This window comes from Camelus bactrianus, chromosome X, assembly GCF_048773025.1.
Source record: "Camelus bactrianus isolate YW-2024 breed Bactrian camel chromosome X, ASM4877302v1, whole genome shotgun sequence".
Lineage (NCBI taxonomy): Eukaryota > Metazoa > Chordata > Mammalia > Artiodactyla > Camelidae > Camelus > Camelus bactrianus.
The window spans coordinates 36,211,745-36,233,149 of record NC_133575.1 but is presented as its reverse complement, the minus strand read 5'-3'; the positions used below and the strand labels follow the sequence as shown (position 1 = coordinate 36,233,149).

General features: G+C 36.9%; 1 long non-coding RNA gene across 1 annotated transcript in view; it reads left to right on the top strand.

The window, feature by feature from the left end:
- LOC123612173 (uncharacterized) overlaps positions 1–21,405 on the top strand; it is a 209,223-nt gene that overhangs the window by 135,648 nt on the left and 52,170 nt on the right. The gene's annotated exons all lie outside the window — the stretch shown is intronic.

Genomic DNA, 21,405 nt, shown 5'->3' with positions numbered 1-21,405 from the left:
TAAATAAATGACAGGAGGAAATTTGGGAAATCTGTAACTATTTGAAAATTAAACAACACGCATCTGTACAACCCATATGTCAAATAACAAATCATATGAGAAATTTGAAACTACTTTGAGCAGAATGAAAACAAAAATATATGGGATTCAGCCAAAGCAGTGATTAGAGGGAAATTTATAGCTATAAACCCCTACTTTAGAATAGAAGAAAGATCTCAAATAAATAACCAAACTTTCACCTTAAAAAACCAGTGAAATAAGAGCAAATCAAACCAAAAGCAGGAGGAAGCAAGGAAATAATAAAGACTAGAACAAGAATTAATGGAACAGAAAGCAGAAAAAAAAAAATGGAGAAAAGCAAAAAAGCCAGAAGTCAGTTTTTTCAAAAAGACCAACAAAATTGACCAACCTTATCTAAACTGACCAATAAAAAAGAGAAGACACACATTAAAAAATTGGGAATGAAAGAGGAGATGCCACTACTAAATTACAAAAATTAAAAGGATTATATGGCAAAACTATGAACAACATTATGTCAATAAACAAAAGAGTTTAGATGAAATGAACACATTCTTAGAAAGACACAAATTACCCAACTTTCCCATAAAACATTGGAGGAGGAAATGCTTACCAACTCATTTGATAAGGCTAGTATTATCCTAGTAGCAAAATTGGACAATACATCACAAGAAAACTACACCAATACCAGTATCCCTCATGGATAGAAACACAAATATCTTTTAGCAAACCAAACCCAGCAACATATAAAAAGGACTAAGTGCCATGGCAAGTGGGATTTATTCCAGGAATGTGAAGTTGATTTAATATCCAAAAATTAAGTAATTAAGTAATATACTATATGAATAGAATAAAGGACCAAAATCACATGATCATCTCAAAAGACACAGAAAATCACTCGACAGAATTCAACATTCCAGATAAAAGCTCTCAACAAACTAGGAGAATTTCCTCAACTTGATAAAAGGCGTCTGAAAAGCCTGGAACAAACATTACAATTAATAGTGAAAGACTGACTACTTTTCCTCTAAAGTCAGAATCAAGAACAAGGATAGGCATATAGATCAAGAGAACATAACTGAAAATACAGGAACAAACCCTGACAGTTGGGATCAATGGATTTTCGAAAAAGTCACCAATGTATAACAATAGGGCAAGGATAGTTTTCAAATAATACTACTGGAACAATTGTATATACAGATGAAAAAGAGTAAACCCCAAAACTATAATGAGATACCACTTCACACCAGCCAGAATGACCATTATTGAAAAGTCTACAAATGATAGATGCTGGAGAGGGTGTGGAGAAAAGGGAACCCTCCTACACTGTTGGTGGGAATGCAAATTGGTGCAGGCACTATGGAGAACAGTATGGAGGTTCCTTAAAAAACTGAAAATAGACTTACCACGTGATCCAGCAATCCCACTCCTGGGCATATATCCAGAGAAAAATAAAATTCAAAAAGACACATGCACCCCAATGTTCACAGCAGCACTATTTACAATAGCCAAGACATGGAAACACCCCAAATGTCTATCAGCAGATGACTGGATAAAGAAGATGTGGTACATATATACAATGGAACACTACTCAGCCATAAAAAAGAATAAAATAATGCCATTTGTAGCAATATGGATGGACCTGAAGACTGTCATTCAAAGTGAAGTGGGCTGGAAAGAGAAAGAAAAATGCCATATGACATCACTTATATGAAGATTCTAAAAAATAATAACAATAATAATAAAGACACAAATGAACTAATTATTATTTTGATTTCTTGAATATATGTAAGCACATTTGTCCTTTGTGATTGGATTACCGCATTCTGTTGTTTCTTATTTTGTAGTTAGCTTTATTCCTTGGTAACTATGTAAGTTTAAAAAGCTAAAGATCTAATCTGTTCTTAGAAACAATAATTAGTACATAAATGAAAACTAAAAAAAGTGCAGTATACTGTTTATATGTATTTACATGCAATATAATGTGTCTGTGCAGTCAAACTATAATAATTCTACATAATAAAACTGGAAAAAAAAGATTAAAAAAAGAGTAAATCTAAACTCTTATCTCATACCATAACCAAAAATTAACTCAAAATCATAGACCTAAATGTAGGAGCTAAAACAAACAAACTAACCAAAAACTCTTAGGGAAAAACATAGTCGAAAAATCTTTGTGACCTTGTGTTGGTCAAGATTTCTTAGATATGACACCGAAAGAAAAAAATAATATATTGGACTTCATTAGAATTAAAATATTTTGGACTTCAAAGACACAAATAAGTAAATGAAATGACAAGCCATGTACTGGGGGAAAATATTAATAAATCAAATATATAATAAGGAACTTATTTTTAGAATATGTGAAATATCCTTTCAACTCAATAATTATACAAATGACCCAAATGACAAATAGGTAAAAGGTCTGAAATAGACATTTCACCAAAAAGATACACTAAAGACCCATAAACACATGAACAATATGTTCAAACTTACTAGTCATTGGGAAGATGTAAATTAAAACAACAAAGAGATACCATTTCACACCCACTAGAATGGCTATACTCAAAAAGACAGTAGGAAGTGTTGATGAGAATGTGGAGAAACTGGAACCCTCACATATTTCTGATGGGAAGGTAAAATGGTAGAGCCGGTTTGGGAAACAATTTGGCAGTTTCTTAAAACATTAAAGTAAATCTATCATAGGACCTAGCAATTTCACTCCTAGATATCTACCCAAAAGAGATCAAAAGATGTCCACAAAAAGACTTGTGTACAAACGTTCATAGCTGCATTACTTACAATGGGAAATCCAAATGTCCATCAACTTTTGAATGGTTAAACAAAATGTAATATATGCATACAATGGAACAATGTTCAGCCTTTAAAAGGAATAAAGTACTGATACATGGATGAAACTCAAGAACACTATGCTAAAGTGAAATAAGCCAGTTACAAAAGAATACATACCGCATGATTCCACTTATATGAAATGTCCAGAAAAGATAAATCGATAGAGACTAAAAGTAGATTATTGGTTGCTTCGGGCTGGGGATAGGAATGGGGGATGACTGCAGATGGGTAAGAGAGATCCTTTTGGGGTGATGGAAATATTCTAAGTTGGATTGTAGTGATAGTTGTACAACTCTTAAATGATCCTAAATATCATTAGCTTGTATACTAAAAACTGGTGAATTTTATGGTATGTAAATGATACTTTAAAAAAGTTGTTATTTTAAAAAATTGGAAAAAAGCTGAATTTTTTTTTTTTTACTCTCCACTTAAAAGGGAGTGCTTTCTTGGCAGAGAACTTCATAGATTCTGTTCTAATACCAGCACTGTTCCTGGGAAGATAAAATTGGAGATTAAGCTTCAAGAATACATGAGGGGAAATGTTTTCCACTAATGTAGGCTGAAATTCACATGTTCAGCCATTCACACATCACGTTAGCATAGAGTTCCTGTGCTATGGTTAATTTTATAACTCTGTCAGAGATTTTAAAATAGCACACACAGTTTTATATACAACATCAGGTGAAATGATAAACCTGGCTAAATTTTGGTTGACAAGCACGCAAGCAAATTTCAGCTGTTATTAGAAAAAAACTTTATTACCAAAGGTACATATGGACTCATTTTTAGCTGTATGTCTGGTGAGATCTCACAGGGCAGTGATGTCGATGAGAGGCATGTGCTTCTGGCTTGCTGGGGAAAAAAAAAGAGAGAATATATTTTGAATAAAGATGAACTTTGTGAGGTTTATTTCTCTCCCATCAATATTGAAGAATACAGTTTCTGATTCCTATTCATTTGTATTAGTATTTTCCCCAAGAGCATATTTGTGAAGTTTTCTTCTGAACACTGTTTCATTCTCCTCTTTTCCAAACAGTATTCCCTTTTCTCCTCTCTAGCCTGTGTGTGAGTGTATATTAACCTTTGACTCCCTCTCCTCCACAATGCCTCCAATTGTATAGGTTTATTTTGGACACAAAATAGGTGTGACTACCTCCTGAATGGCAAGGGGTTGTTCCATGACCTGTGTAAAACTTATACCTTCTGGGGTTATCGACATGTAGATAAATTTTTATGGTTTCCTTTGAAATATATGTATTCTCTTTCTCTTTCTCCCCCACCCTTTTGCTCTGAGCACTAGGGTGTGGAATGGGGAAAATCAGGCTCTGAAAATGCTTTTTACCCCTTTCATTATTAACTTCTTCCATGATTTCCTTCTAACCCCAGGTGTAGGAATGCAGGGACCTCTGCAAGGGTGTGGTCATAGGGTAAACTTGAAACATTGTTGAATCCAGCTAATCTGGGAGTAATTTTGAAGAACAGAGTTTCTTGAATTATGGTTTACTAAATTTGAACTACTATTCTTTTGTTGGTAGATTATTTGACTGATAGGTTTTTTTTTTTTAAGATCGCAATTTTTAAGCATTCCCCAAAATCCGTTTCTGAAATAGACCTGTACTTTTAGAAGTTAACGAAAAACAGGAACTCTAAATAATTATGGCATCCATGAAAAATTGGAGTTGGTTATTGTTTATACATTCTTTGAATAGCCTTGTAACCCTTAACCATAAATAATTTCACTAGAACCTGAACTCTTTGGAGTAATCTCATGGGGCAATTCTAAGTGCTGTCAGTAAAAAGTGCCCTCTTATTTGACTTCTGCTTCGTGCTTTATAACCACATGATTAGTGCTTTATGCCAAATTCCACCCTATGTATATGCATGCCTAATGCTCCCCACGAGATGAAATGTGGTTAACGTTCACAGTGAATTTTATAAGACACACTATGAAAAACTTCTTTATAACTGTAATCAGCATAATTACTGGAGGCACTCAGAGCTTTCAAATAGAGCTGTCTAATAATAATATTGTTAAGCATTCAGGATTAGTTCATTCAGCCTAGAATAATAATTAATGTGGATAAGTGTTGTCCAGACTTACGGACACGGGGTGGGAGTTCATTCTCTCTTCCATTGCTATTTGAAACCCTAGTCAGACATTTGGGAGTCTTTTCTCTTAGAAAAATAGATTTTATTTGTAATCAAGAGAACGCTAATCCATTTACACCACTGTTTGAAATGTTTTATGTTAGTTGATGCCGGGAATCACTTTCGAAACTTTCTTTACCAAGTCACAGTTTATCCGGAAAAAATTCTAGTAAATCCTGAAGTGTCTGAGATTTCTTTATATTTACCAGTGATGGATTTGAATAGGCTTTTATCGTAGTACAATCACTATTGGCTTTGATACAGCAATACCACTAGGTAACAAGTCTTGTGGCTGCAAATGCCTTTGTTCTAAAGAACTGTAAAATGAGAATATGATCTAATAAGGTAGTTATTCATTTACCACTTCCTGCTCATCGTCTCCAACTTAGCGCTCAAGGTCTGCGTGTTTCCAATTTCAATTCCAACGGCTGCAGAAAAAGTTTCCTATAAAAAGAATTTAGAGTTAGCCAGCCCTATTCTGACGCTACAGGCAAATTCTCACAATGCCACAGATAATTCAGCAATAAGGCAAAGCCTGTAATGTGCCCCTCTATTTTAGTGGGTTGAATGGCGGTGAGAATCTGGTGAAAAGTAACTAAGGGGAGAGAAGGTTAAGGAGTGACTAAGCTTCCGGAATGCTTCCTTCTTTAGTAGAAGACTGGCTTGATTTTTACTGTCCTCTGTCTCCCTTTTATGGACGTTCCTACTGGGCCTCCCATTCCCTTAATTCTTTTGCTCTTTCCTCCATTCTCCTCACCTTGAGTTGGTTATTTCAGTTCTAGGGCTCTCAAGCACTGCCCTGAGGTGGGGGGGGGGGGGGGCTGCAGGAGTTGGTCCCTCATTCTCTCCAGGCATGTATTCATTCATTCATTCATTCGCAAACATTTACCAGGTACCACTTCTGTTCTTGGCTCTGTGCAGGGCACTCGGGTTGCACCTTGAATAGGGCAGTTTCTGTCTAATAGAGAGACTGGCAGTAGGACCCTACAATTCTGATGAGTCAGGTAGCTTCCAAGCTGCAAAGACTGCTTGCTGTCGTCTGCATAGTGGGTTTGGTTTGATTATTGAAGGTGTACATATATTTCTATTATTCCTCTTTAAGTGTCTATCCTGCGAGGAGGATGGCAACTTTCAGAGCAGAGGCGTTTAGTCTCTCCATCTGGACATTCAGGGAAAGTGGAACTTGTGTGTCAAGAATAGATCTGAGCCTTTTACTCAGGAGTTGAGACCAGAAGGGATGAGATGTTACATTAAAGCTGACGGTCACAGTTTGTGGTCATCAGGAATCAGACTCCAAGATGGAGACCAGCATACAGGGTATTTATTAGAAAGTGCCCTTGGGATCAATACCTGTAGAAAGAAGGGGAAGGAAACATGACTGTGGTGAGGGAGACATTGAGCTGGGGAACTCTGGAATTGGAATGGCTCTTCAGAGTGGACTCAACTTGATGGAAGAGGGCCAGGCCTTTATACCCACTGTGTTGTTCAGGCATTGGATGTGGACTTCCCTAGTTGGACCTTGAGTGAGATAGTTTTTTTTTTGTTTTTTGTTTTTTTTTTCAGGCAAAGCAATCCCTGAAGGGGGCTGAGAACTGAGAGCTACCAGTAGGCAGCCCTCCCGGTAACCTGCAACAAGTTCTTCATTTCTGAAGGAGGATGTGGGCAGCACATCACAGTATCCACCACAGCTTCATGCAACCAATGTTGGAGGGCACTAAGACAATTTACCTAGATCCAATAAGCAGGAAATTCAAGCTACCTGGGGCAGAAATGTACCCCCACCCCGCCTCAACGGTTCACTTGTAATGATACAGTCAAAACATCTAGTAATTAAATTCTAGTCAATTGATTAAATTTTTCTTTTCTCATGTTTGTTCTGGCATTCTAATTTTTTAATTTGTTTTTGTTGTTGTTGTTGTTGTTGTTGAGGTGTAGTTGATTTACAATGTTAGTTTCAGGTGTTTTTTTTTTTTTTTTAATTTCTTTAGGGCATTTATTTTAACAGTGGTATTGGGGATTGAACCCAGGACCTCATGCGTGCTAAGCATGCGCTCTACCACTGAGTTATACCCTCCCTGCCCCTGTTCTGGCCTTTTTTTTTTTTAAAAAAAAAAAACACAGCTGGCATAGAGAAGGAAACATTTTGCTTCTGCTCTTCTAGGTTCAATGTCTGGGGCCTGGAAAATCAAACTGATAAAAGACAGATTAACAAGAGGAAAAAGTTTTAATGAGGTACAAGGGAGTTACAAAGAAAAATGTGGCTGAAGGAGGCAGTCAGATGGTTGAGGCTTATATACCATTTTAGGCTAAACAAAGGGAAAAGTTTGAGGCTTCCGGGCAGAGGAGATAAATGATGAGAAGGGGAGGGGAGTAAATCTATGGTAAATAAGGGTTGTCATCTATGCAGATAAGAGTCTCTCATGCAAGTGACAAGAGTTGGCTCCAGGAGTAGCTCTCTGTCTGGTACGGACATTTTTACAAAAAGAAATAAGGAAATTTCCTGTATAAGTGTAAATTCCTTTACAAAAGGGGAAATTTATACTTTATTCTTAGGCAGTTAGGGGGAGGGGAAAAAGCTTTTCCTGGGTCTGCTGTTTCTCAATTGCCTTTAGCTCAAAATAATTCTTACGCCAAAGTGGCCTATTTTGGGATCGCATATTCTTGTCCCCTTCACTTGTATAAAAGGAATAAAGTTCCTTCTCACTATCTAAATATGATATCACCTTAATAAGAGATTTCAATAAATGTTTCTCCTTCTATAGGACCTCACAATGGAAATTCTGCAAAAAGAGATATCTAATGGTATTTAAAATGGTGACTATAAGGAAAGATGATGGCATGTTTTCCATATATCTAGGGTGCCTTAAGTCCCCGTTTGCCTGGTACAGTCCTGATTTGTGCCTTTGTTCCAGCATAATTATTAATAGCAGCATAATTATTAATACCCTTTTCACTCTCAAAAGGGCCCCTTTTGGGAGCAATACATTATATGGTGACCTTACAGATACCAGGTAGAATTTGAATATACAAATGACTGTTATGTTTCAAAATAATCCTCTTGAAAGACCAAATAAATACTTATTCCAAAGATGCTGTCATTGATTCCAACATTTTTAGAATTATACTGTTGGAATCACTGGCAGCACTAATGTATAAAATATTCACAAGAGCCATCCAATTCCTTTTAATCCGTCTTGGTCTCCGTTTTCCTCTCATTCTCTCACACTATTTTTCACTATCCTAAGAAGAAGCAATCCTGTCACCCACACTTAGAGTCATTCACTGTGTCCATTGGCCTTGGCTGTGATTAACTTTGTTTCCTAAATCGAAACTTTCTTCCAAGAATGAAAAGGTGAGAATTTTCTACCATTGATTACATCCAAAATCATGAACCACAGGCACATCTCCCCTCCCTCCTTCTCCCCTCTCCACTCCTATATGTAATATCAAATAACACAACATCATATAATCATAGCTATTGTGGATTGAAGGGGCTAATACATAACACTCTTCTTTCCCATGCCTGAGCTCTATACCAATGGTTATAGACAGAAGAGTGGGTGATGGATCTGAAAACATTAGCTGTGTTGATGTTGGAGAACATAGTGTAGATGAGCAACAACACTGAGTTTGCCAGTAATGGTAACATTCCCTACATTTTCTCCTCTCATACCCCTGGGAGAACTAGCAAGCTTGTCATCAACCAGTGTTGTGTCTGGTCCCCTTCTGGGAGAGGTCAATTGTTCCGCTCCTATATTTGCCAAACTACTCCCACAGTACCAACTTCTACTTTTGAGGAGATATCCCTTAACTACTGATGGGCAAGGCAGATTTTGCCAGAAGAAAGATTTGAAATGGGTTAGACTTATACATTAATTAAGTCTACACTAAGGTGGCTTCATGGCTGAAAATCTACTTCCTCTTCTATTTCCCATCCCAAATTACATCCCGCTAAATTTTCCTACTCAGTCTATTAGAGTGTCTGCACTGAGGTTAAATGACATCATAAAGATACCAAAAACAAAATGCAAAAAAAAAAAAATTAAGGATATCCCATACTTGAATATAAATTTCTTCCTACTATGAATTACTCAGGAGAAATTCATATCTTCCATATGTCCCACTTGTAAAGAGTCCAAAAATTAACACTTCAAGTTAAAATCCAGAGATTACGGGGTGTCAGTGTCTGGGCAGAGTTATCAATGCCTTCAGCACCATGGCCTGGGATGCCTCCTAAGAATGAGTGTCATTCTTTTGGGGCCCAGAAATTAGCCTCTATTATATCTCTCTTTTACATATCTAAATTGTGAACAGGAAACACAAGGTTAACACAACACCGACTCACATCAGTAACGTTTAGTAATTTATAGCGCTAGGGCAGTCTTCCCCAACGAAATGAAATCCCACAACCTAAGGCTCGTGCCATCTAATCCCACGTTACCATTGCCAAAGACATAATAGAGACTTGGAGGCATCTGAGGGAAGAATGAGGCAGAGACATTCTTCTGGGTTTCAGCTTCTCCCAAACACCAGGCCATCCATACGAGTTGTCCAGTGCCTGTAACTTGTCAGCTTAAACTCCTCTGAGGAAATGCACCTGCCCCCCTCCCCCAAGAGGTGAATGTTGACACTAGATATTTACGGTAACTTTAGTGGGAAAGACCTGGGTCACAGTCTTGAGATTGCCATTCGAGACATTGATTCCTTCTTGCAAAGTGTGGGAGTTTGAAATGATGCCAGTCACGGACTCCAGATCTTATTTGAATTACTCTTTTTTTTTTTATCCCAAACAACATCTTTGGAACCTCTTATTTTCCGTTTGCCATGGCCCTGTATGTCTAGCACCCTGTGCTGTATTGAGATGGTATCTCTGTAGTGACAAGGCTCCTGCATTCTCTTATGAATGGGCATTCTCAATCATGTGTCACATTAGAGCGACCTAAGAAACATGCCTCCTCAGGTGTCCCCGTCATCCTCATATTTGTTCCAGATTCTGAGCCATAGCTGTGATTCATTATTTCTGGAACCTTTGTCCCTATGAACCTCACGAAGACCATGACCTATGTGGATGTTGGAAACCTAAACCCATGCTCTGAATTCTGTCATGATGTAATCCAGAACCAAATGGAGGCTGTGGGGTCAAAATGACACCTGAGTCCCCTGGCCTGTCCAGAATCCACCTTGGCCCTGAATCTGGAGAATGGATTTTGGGCAGCTTATCTGGCACTGCTTACCTCAGCCCAGCATGAGCACTCAAAAGCCCAAACTGCAAGGGTCTGTCTTGTGCTCGTAACACACCTGTCTGGAAACGTAAAAGCGGCAAATATTTTTCTGTCTCATCCCACAGTGATGATGCTGTAATTCACTGCCCAGGTCCCACTTTGGGAATAAAGGGCTTATTCCTCTGACCCTAAGAGTGATGTCAAGTTGACAGCCCTCAGCTGTTTGCCTCTTTGGGACTTGCCTCGGCTGAAGAGAGCTGTTTTGCCCAAAGTTACACTCCCTCCCAGGGTGACAGATGGTTGCCTTTGGGCCCGGCCCTCCGTACCCCCAATTCAGGACAGCTGAAGGGGCGTCCTATCTTCAGGGCTTCCTACAGGATTGGCTGAGGTTTGGGGTGGAATCACAGCTTGACTTCTCTCTCTCCTCAATTCTTCATCTTTCCCTTCCTTTCCTTCCCACACATGTTGATCCCAAGAGCGCTCCCTCAGAAAACTCCCACGTGCTGATCTTCATCTCAAAGTCTGCTTGCCAGGGAACAAACCCACAGAACCTCTCAAAGGTCTTGGCTGCGTGCCTGACTTCCGGGCTACAGCTACCCAGCGCAGACTCATATCATTGCTTCTGTCATCGGAAAGCCCCACTAACACTTTTTCTTTATTGTTGTTGTTAATGGAGGCACTGGGGATTGAACCCAGGACCTTGTGCATGCTAAGCATGCGCTCTACCACTGAGCTATACCCACTCACCCCCACTAACACCTTTGTCTCATCTCCTAATACCACTGATTCAGATTGCCTCCGCCTTTCCTGAGGTCAAAGGCCAGGCTGTCTGCACAGCTTCAACCATGATTATCATACCAGGATTTACAGCGGCTCCAGGGCCCAGCTATTACCTGACTGGACCAACAGAGGCCCTGGCTTACCCCGCAGCTGCCCTGAGTGTGGGGGAAAATAAAGCTTTGTGGGGTGGGCTTTGATGAATCAGGACATTGAGGGAGCTTCTCTGAAAACTTCCCACCTAGCTGAGAACTAGTTGAATTTTCTTGAGAAGCTGTGGCCAGTTCATAACACACCACCTTTATGTGCTCTCCCTCCTTCCTTGGCCCACTTTCCTTTCTCCCTCATTCTTGCTTCCCTGGGACTGCAGTCTCTGCAGTCTCCTGAGTAATGCCTTGGTATATAAGCTTGCCTCAGCTTCTAGGGAACCCAGGCTAAAACAGAATGTGACTTAGCAGATATGACATTAATTGACTTTTAAAAATTGAAATATAGTCGATTAACAATGTTGTATTACTTTCTGGTGTACAGCATAGTGATTCAGATATATATATATATATATATATATATATATATATATATATATATATATATTGCTTTTCATATTCTTTCTCATCATAGGTTTTTACGAGATATTGAATATAGTTCCCTGTGCTATACAGTAGGACCTTGTTGTTTATCTATTTTATATATAGTAGTTAATATTTGCAAATCTCAAACTACTGGTTTATCCCTTCCCACCCCCTTTCTCCCCTGGTAAGCATAAGTTTTCTATGTCTATGAATCTGTCTCTGTTTTGTAAATAAGTTTGTGTCCTTTTTTTAAGATTCAACATATAAGTGATAACATATGGCAATTTTAATTGACTTAATAAAAGGCTTTCATGATCTTTCTACATTAGAACTGTTCTGCCACAAAAGATACCCCTTGCCTCCTCCCTACTTTTACAATCACTACTCACAGAGCTGCTTTTCTGTTTAATCCAAAAGATTGTACCCACAGTTCACTATCGTTTTTAATTTTTTCTTGTCCTACCTGAAATGAAAAGAATGATCTTTTCTCTACTAGGCTTTAATTATTGTCTGTCTTGTCATTTTGCCTAATTTAAAGCTCTTAACACTCATCTATCTAACCTGGAGGCAATTTATCAGCAAAAGTGATGTTACCAAACTCCCACCATTAAAATGGCTCCTCTTGGCAAAAATGTCCAGATGCTAAAAATATTTGCAGGGTTTTGCATTAAGGCATATATTTTCCATCTGGATGAAACGTGAAAGCCTGTGCAGCAATAAGATAATAATAGAAAAAATTTTTAGAATGAAAAAAATGAAAGGCAGAACAAAGATATTTAAATAATCCGTCTTTTGAAGTGGCTTTTAAGCATGAGGGCATTAGTCCAAGATCAACAAAAGGAAGTTGGTAAGATTGTAAGCAACACAGTGAATAGATAGCAGCCAGAGAACTCAGCCATTAAAGCCTTTATTGCCGCCTCTGTACCTGGCTCCATGGGTGGGTCACCTCAAACATCAGAGACAAAGGAGTTTCTGAAATTCTGGAGAATGGTCAGTTCTTTCTCAGGAAAGGTGAGTTTTCACCTGTCTTTTTGAGTTAGTTCTGGTCTCTAGGTAATGCCCGCCCAGGTCTGCTTTCACTAAACCTGTGCAGGCTTGTCATGTTTGACTAGACTAATCTCATTTAGGTTTATCTTCCAGTGGATCAGATATCAGAAATCCAGTGGTATTTCTGTAACTTAAGGCGACTTGATGCCCCTACCTCTGCCTTTCTCCTATCTCCAGTAGGTAGGCATTCGCTTTTATGCTATTTAGCATGTTGGTTTTTAGTGGGGCTCATGTCATATTTGATTATTGCCATACATCTCTGGTGACTCTTATGACATTTCTCTCTCTCTCATTTTTTCTTTCTGTCTCTCTCTGCACTGCCTACAGACACACACACACACACTCACACACTCACTCACACACACACACACACACACACGAGATTATTTTTAACTCTTCTTTTGAAATAATTTTAGATCTGCAGGATAGTTGCAAAAATAGTACAAAGAGTTCAGGTATATGCTTCACCCAACTTCCTCTAATGTTAATATCTTACATAAGCACAGTGCAATTCTCTAGGCTAGGAAATTAACATTGGTACAATACAATTAACTAAGCTCCAGAGCTGTTTTGAATTTTACCAGTTTTCCCCCCAAATGAACTTTTTCTGTTCTAGGATCACATGTGGCATATCATTATGTCTCCTTTGTCTCCTCTAATCTGTGACAGTTCCTCGGTCTTTCCTGGTCTTTTGTGACTGTGAAACTTTTGAAGAGTACTGGTCAGTTATTTTGTAAAACCCTTCATTCGGGTTTTTCTGGTGTTTTCTCATGATGAGTTTGAAGTTATGCATTTTTGACAAGAATAGTACAGAAGTTATGTTGTGTCCTTCTCAGTGCATCATATTATGGGTACATGATGCCAATATGTTTTCTCTTTCTTCTTTTTGTTCTCTTTTCTTATGGTTTGATGACTAGAGAAGGTCCTTTAACATTTGTTGTAAAGCTGGTTTTGTGGTGCTGAAATCTTTTAGCTTTTGTTTATCTGTGAAGGTCAATATGTTTTATTACCAGGAAACTTGATTACTTGGTTAGGGTGGCATCTTCCAAATTTCTTAACTGTAAATTACTATGTTTTCCTTTAGAATTGAGAAACAGCTTGAGAAGGATATTTTTAGAGTATGCTAATATCCTGTTTCTCCTCAAGCTTTCACTCACTGATTTTAGCATCCATCAGTAGATCTTGCCCACAACAATGATTACTGTGATGTTTGCCCGATGGTGATTTTGTATTTCTCCCATTGTTTCTACATTTTTTAATTGGTTTCTTCAGTAAGGGAGAGCTGTTCATTCTCACTCACTTATTTAGGTATTTAATTATTTATTTCTATCAACATAGACTCATGGATATTTACTTTATTCTGTGAGTTATAATCCAATATTATCATTATTCATTTCATTTCTCAAATTGTTCCATCATTGGCCATTGGGACCTTATTCAGGTTGGCTCCTGTGTCCTTTTAACGTACCCTTATCCTTTTCTGAGTACGTTCTTATTTTCTGACACCACAAAATATTCCAAGCTCATCTTGAAGTTTTCTTGCCCCTGTCCTGGAATCAACCACTTCTCCAAGGAGCCCTGGTTCCTTTTATTGGAGAACTGTGTTTTAGAAACCAAGATCTGGACACTAGGGGTGCTTATTGCTGGTAGGGTATCACAGCTTCTAGGCTTTCTCTGTAGACAGAGCTCGGAAATATATCTGTGTATTCTAACCCCTATGTACACACACATCTGTATTTATTTCTGTAGCTATATAACTGTATAAACATATATATACATACATACATACATACAGCTAACTGTATGTGTGTGTGTGTGTGTATATATATATAACTATGTATATATATATAACCGTAAGTTCCTTTTGATACCTCTAATTTTAATACACCACCACCAGGTTCATTCCAACACTTTCCTTATTTGAAATTCTGAGAGTGAGAAACTTGGCTCTCTTTATCTAAAATATATTTACCTATTTGTTCTATTCCAGATTTCATATAAAATAATTTCAGGATGGCTAATCCATATGCCTATGAGAACCAGATTACTAACTAGAGTACAGTATTTGTGTGCAGTTCTTTTTGCCTTTAGCCTTACAGTATCCAGTCAAAATAGTCTTTGCCAAGGATACTTAAATTAGGACTTTTCTTCCTGATTTCCTTCAGTGTGTTTATGCTATTCGTCTGTAATACACTTAGGTTCATTTATGATTGTTTGTGTTCCATTTTGGGTTGCCCTCAGATCTTGGTTTATTTCAGCTATTTATTGGGTAAGATATGTGAAGCAATACTTGTCTTTAAGAATCAAAGCTATACAAGAAAGTGTAGTCGGAGACGTAGAGCTCATTCCTCATTCCTGCTAACCTGTTCTCATTCCACCTTTCTTTCCCCTCTTTTCCTAACCATTCCCTATAAGAGAGGAAAATCTTTAGTTTATGATCTATCCTTCTTGTATTTCTTTTGCACAAAGGAGTGGATATGTGTAAATACACACATTTCTTACAAGAAGTGTAGGAGACTATATATACTCTTCTGCACTTTGATATTTTCACTCTAAATCAGTTCATAGAGATCTTAGTCATTCTTTTCTCTTATTTTTAAACAGCTGCATAGCACTCCATTGTGTGGCTATACCATAGTTTATTCCACCATTCTATGTATGGGTATTTAGATTGTTTCCAATATTTTGCAATTACAAGCAACGCTGCAATTAATAACCTTGTGCATATGTATTTTTGTATTGTTAGAAGTATAATTTCAGGGTAGATTTCTAGTGTTGGAATTGCTGAGTCAAAAATTCAGTGCCTAAGTAGTTTTGTCAGATATCATCAAATTTTTCTCCAGAAGGATTATTCTAATTTGCATTCCCATCAGCAGTGGATGAGAGTGCCTGCTTTCCCATTGCCTCGTGAACAAAATGTGTTGCCATACTTTTAAATGTTTGTCTGTCTGATGGGTGAGAAATGGTATCTCGGTGTTGTTTTAATTTGCATTTCTCTACTTATGAGTTTGAGGGATATATATCTATATATTTATAGCTATATATAGGTATATATACATACAGAGAGAAAGAGAGACATACATAGAGAGAGAGAGAGACAGACGTTATTCATGTCTTTTCTGCATTTTTCTTTTGGTTGTTTGGCTTTCTTACCCCTCAATTTAGAAAATGTTTTATTAAGGACATTGAAGGCATTCTGCTAAGTGAGATAAGTCAGACAGACAAAGACAAATACTATATATCACTTTTTGGTGACATCTAAAAAAACTGAACTTGTAGAAACAGAGAATAGAATAGTGGTTACCAGAGGCTGGGGGGTAGGGGAATTGGAGGATGTTGGTCAAAGGGTATGAAGTTGCAATTAGAAGATGAATTAATTGTGGAGATTTAATGCACAGCATAGTGATTATAGTCAACAATACTGTATCATATACTTCAAATTGCTAAGAGACTAGATCTTAAATATTTTTACCACAAAAGAAAAATGATAATTATGTGACTTGATAAAGGTGTTAGCTAATGCTATGGTAGTAATCATATTGCAATATATAAATATATCAAATCAACACGCTATACACCTTAAATATACACAATGGTATATGTCAATTACATCTCAGTTTTAAAAAGGGTATTAGTCTTTGTCGTATGTATTGTGGTATCTTTTTTCTCAGTTTGTCAGTTGTCTTTTGACCTTGTTTATGGACTTTCTGACATGCAAAGCAATTTAATATTATGTAGTCAAATATATTAATCTTTTCTTCTACTGGCTCTTTATTTTGAGTCAGTTAGAAATCTTTTTCCTAAACGAAGGTTAAACATTCATTTGTTCCTTCTAGTATGTATATGATTACATTTTAAATTGAGATTCTTGATCCATTGGAGTTTATTCTCATTATGGCGTTTGCAGTGTGAAGAATGGATCTACTTTTACCTTTTTCAAAATGGCTCCTCTGTTGTCTTAGCACCATCTATTAAAAAGTCCATCTCTACCCCAGTGATCTAAGAGGCAAGACTTTTATCATATGCTAAATTTCCATATATAATTGTGTCAGTTTATGGACAGAGAGCCTATTTTATGTCACTGATATATTTGTCTATTCATATGCCAGTACACGTTGTTTCCATTATTATCCCTTAAAGCATGTTTTATCGGTTGATAGAGCTAGTCCTCCCCTCTGACTTTTAGGGTTTTTCTTTTTTAGCGTTTATCTGGCTATTCTTGGACATTTTTTCCTTATGAACTTTAGTATCAACTTCTCCAACTCCATAAAGTTGCATGTTATTTATATTGGGAGTACATTGAATTTCTAAATTAACTTAAGGAGTAATGTCATTGTTATATTGTTGAACTGTCATATTCAAGGACAATGGATATCATCCCATTTGTTCAAATCTACTTTTGTATCTTTCAGGAATGTCTAAAACCTTTCCTCATATAGAATTGACAAGTTCCATGCTGAATTTATTCCAAAGTATTTTATTTTTTGTTGATTTTGTAAATGAGGTTTTCTCTTACATTATCTTAGGGTGGTTTTTTTTTTTTTTAAAATAGCCTTATTAAGATATAATGACATATAATTAACTGCACATTATTTTTACTTCTTTTTTATCGAAGTGTAGTTGATTTATAATGTTAGTTTCAGGTGCGTAGCAAAGTGATTCAGTTATACATATATATATATTTTTTTCTTTTCAGATTCTTTTCCATTATATGTTATTACAAGAAATTGAAAATAGTTTCCTGTGTTATATAGTAGGTCTTGTTGTTTATTTTATATATAACTACACATATTTAAAGTGTACAATTTTGTAAGTTTTGACATATGTGTACATCCAAGAAAACGTTACTACAATCAAGATAATGGACATAGCCATTATTTCCAAAAGTTTTCTCATGCCCCTTAGTAATCCACAGTTACACCATTCCCCACATTTTACCAAGGTACCTCCATCCCAGGTAATCACTTACCTACTTCCTGTCACTATACATTAATTTGCATTGTTTGAAATTTCATATAAAAGGAGTCATATAATACGTACTCTTTTTGTTTGGCTTTTTTCACTTGGCACAATTATTTTGAGATTCATTCATGTTGTATGTATCAATAGTTCATTCCATTTTATTGTTGAGTAGTATTTCATTATACGGATATACCAAAATTTACTCATCTGCTCATCTGTTGATGGGCATTTGAATTGCTTCCACGTTGAGGCTATTACAGATAAATCTGCTATGAGCATTTATATACTAGTCTTTACACAGACATATGTTTTCATATCTCTTGGGTAAATACTTAGAAGTAGGCTAGCTGGGTCATATGGTAAGTGTATGTATAACATTTTAAGAAAATGCCAAACTGTTTTCCAAAGAGGTTGTACTATTTTACATTACCACCAGTGGTATCTAAGAGTTCCTGTAGCTCTAAATCCTTGCCAACATTTGATATGGTTGGTCTTTTTAATTTTAGCCATCCTAATAAGTGTGTAGTGGTATCCCACTATGGCTTTAATTTGTATTTCCATAAAGACTAATGATATTGAGCATCTTTTCATGTGCTTAATTGCCATTCACCATCTTATTTGGTGAAGTGTCTGGGCAAATCTTTTTTGCCTGTTTTTAATTCAAATTTTCATTTTCTTATTAGTGAGTGGATTAATATAGAACACAGCACATCTCTCAGTCTACTGAGGGATTCTCTGCTAGGATTCTCTACTAGGATAATTCCTAGTTTGCTGAGAGTTTTATCCAGAATGGATGTTGGATTTGTCAAATGCTTTTTCTGTGTCTATTGCAGTAATCACATTTTTTCCTCTAATCTGTTAATTTGGCAAATTATATTGATTGGTTTCTGAATATTAAACTAACCATGGATTCCTGGCATAAACTTGATTTGGTCATGATGTATGATCCTTCTTATATAGTGTTGGATTCAGTTGGCTAAAATTTCTTCTTTTATTTGCATTGTTTCTGACCTGTAATCTGCTGTCATCCTTATCTTTTTGATTATTCCATAGTGTGTATTTTTCTTTGCTTTTAAGATATTTTTATTACTGGCATATATACATATACACACATGTATATATATATATATATATATGTATACATATATATGATTATGATATTTCTTTCTGTGATTTTCTTCATGTTTCTTGTGTTTGAAGTCTTTTGAATTTGTAAGATTTGTGACTTCATAATATTCAATTTGGAAAAATTTTATATATTCAAATGGAATCTAAAAAAGAAAAAGAAAAAGACAAACGAACATAAATACATAACAGAAACAGACTCATAGACATAGAATACAAACTTGTGGTTGCCAGGGGGGAGGGGGGTGGGAAGGGACAGACTGGGAGTTTGAAACTTGTAGATACTGACAGGCATATGTAGAATCGATCAACAAGATTATACTGTATAGCACAGAGAAATATATACAAGATCTTGTGGTAGCTCACAGAGAAAAAGAATGTGACAATGAATATATGTATGTTCATGTATAACTGAAAAGTTGTTCTCTACACTGGAAACTGACACAACATTGTAGACTGACTATAACTCAATAAAATAAAAATTTTAAAAAGAGTAAAAAAAAGCTACAGAACAATTAAAAATATGTAAATACTGACTGGAAAAAAAATATTTTTTCTGTCCCTTCTCTTTTCACGTCTCTTACTATATTTATATTAGGTTGCTTGAAGTTATCTCACAGCTCAATGATACTCTTTTAGTTTCTTTGTATTCTTTTTCTCTCTGTTTCATTTTGGCTAGTTTCTATGGCTATGGCTATAGGTTTGATAATCTTTTGCCATGTAACATCTGACATTAACCCCAAACGATGTATTTCTCAGCTCAAATGTAGTTTTTATTGCTAGGATTTCTATTTCAGTCTTTTTTAATGTCTTCTGTTTCTACTTAACATGTTTGGTCTTTCTTCTAGTTTTTTGAACATATGAAATACAGTTACAATAATTGCTTTATGCCCTTGTCTATGAACTGTATCATCTGTATTTTTCTTGGTCAGTTTCAGTTGACTGATTTTATCATCATTATGGCTTTTATTCTCTTACCTCATTGCTTACCTGGTGATTTTGACTGGATGACAACCATTGTGAATTTTACCTTGTTGAATGCTGGATATTTTTGTTTTCCTCTAAGTGTTCTTGAGCTTTGTTCTGGAATGTGTTTAAATTACCCTGAAACAGTTTAATCCTTTGGAGTCTTGCTTTTAAGCTTTGTTAGGCAGGACCAGAGTACCATTTAGTCTAAAGGTAATTTTGCCCCACTACTGAGGCAAAACCTTTCTGAGTACCCAATCCTCATGTATATATTTTTCTATTGCTGCTATAACACATTTCCACAAACTTAGTGGCTTAAAAACACTTCTAGCCTCCCAAACTATGGAAGAATAAATTTCTGTTGTTTTAAGCCAAAAAAAAAACCAAAACCAACTAACATACCTTCACATGGTGTTTTTCCTATGTCTCTGTTTACAGAATCTTCCCTCTATGCATGTCTGTCTTTGTGTCCAAGTTTCTCCTTTTTATACAGGCACTAGTCCTATTGGATTAGGGCCCACTCTGATGACTGCACTTTAACTTGATTATCTCTGGAAAGACCCTACTTTCAGATAAGATCACTTTCTGAGGTACTGGGAGCTAGGGCATCAATATCTTTTTTGGTGGACGCAATTCAACACATAACACCCCCTTTAAGGAAGATCTTGTTGCCCCAGCTGCTGGGAGTGCTGCCTGCAAACAGCCTTCAGCTGTCAGCCCCTATAGGAGCTGCCTCGACAGAGGACCACCTCATCGAAGGCCATGCCCCCTGACCAGGGTGGCCTACACCGATAACTGATAGACATGGGGATGTAAAGGACTAGCTATCTTGTCTCCACTTGGAGCAACTCTAAAGGGCCCTTCTCATTTCAGAATACCCCTAGGGTTGCCTAATGCTTTTGTTGGGTGGCTACTGGTACAAAAGCCTGGCTTTCTCCTTCTGCCTGTGCCGGCTTGAGCCCTCTACCTCCTACTGGTATCCATCCCTTCATCAACACCCTGCACGCTGAACCCTGCCTCTGGGTTTATTTCCGGGAGAACCCAACCAGCAACAGGCGGAAAGAGGAAATAGATGTCTCTAGGATGGAAAAGTCCCTACGGAACTACATCTTCAACCACCTTTATTACAAAGAGTTTTATTGGCTGAGAAGTTTTCTTGGCACGCAATCCTGAACTGCCTTTTCCTCTTAGAGGAGACTTCCACTCAATTCTTTCAAAACCAACTTAATTTTTTTTCATTGTTTAAAAAAAATCACATGCTCTTTGTAGAAGATTGGGGAAATAAACCTTTCAAGAAGAAATTAAAAATCACCTGGTAATAGCTACTATTTTGGCACATGCATATCACATAGCATGGGTTACAAACTTGAAGGCCGGTTATTGGGCCAGGTGAGTAACATACAGAGATACCAATTAGGCGAATATCATACGGATCTGGGGAGCGCATGCCCCATCTAAAAGCTCAACTACTTTTAAGTCTAGCCTACTGGTTTTGCCATAAACTGGTTCTAGTTTACAGTCCCTCTGTCTAAAGGCTATTTACTAGTGTATCCTGCCTACATCTTTATCATCTCTTTTCACTCTTCCCCGTGTTTACTCCACTGTAGCCATACTAGCCTCCATACTGTCCCTCCAGCATGCCACACATGTTCATTCCTCACATTCATCCTGATCTTTGCTTAAAATTTGCCTCCATGAAGTGATCTTTCTTTACA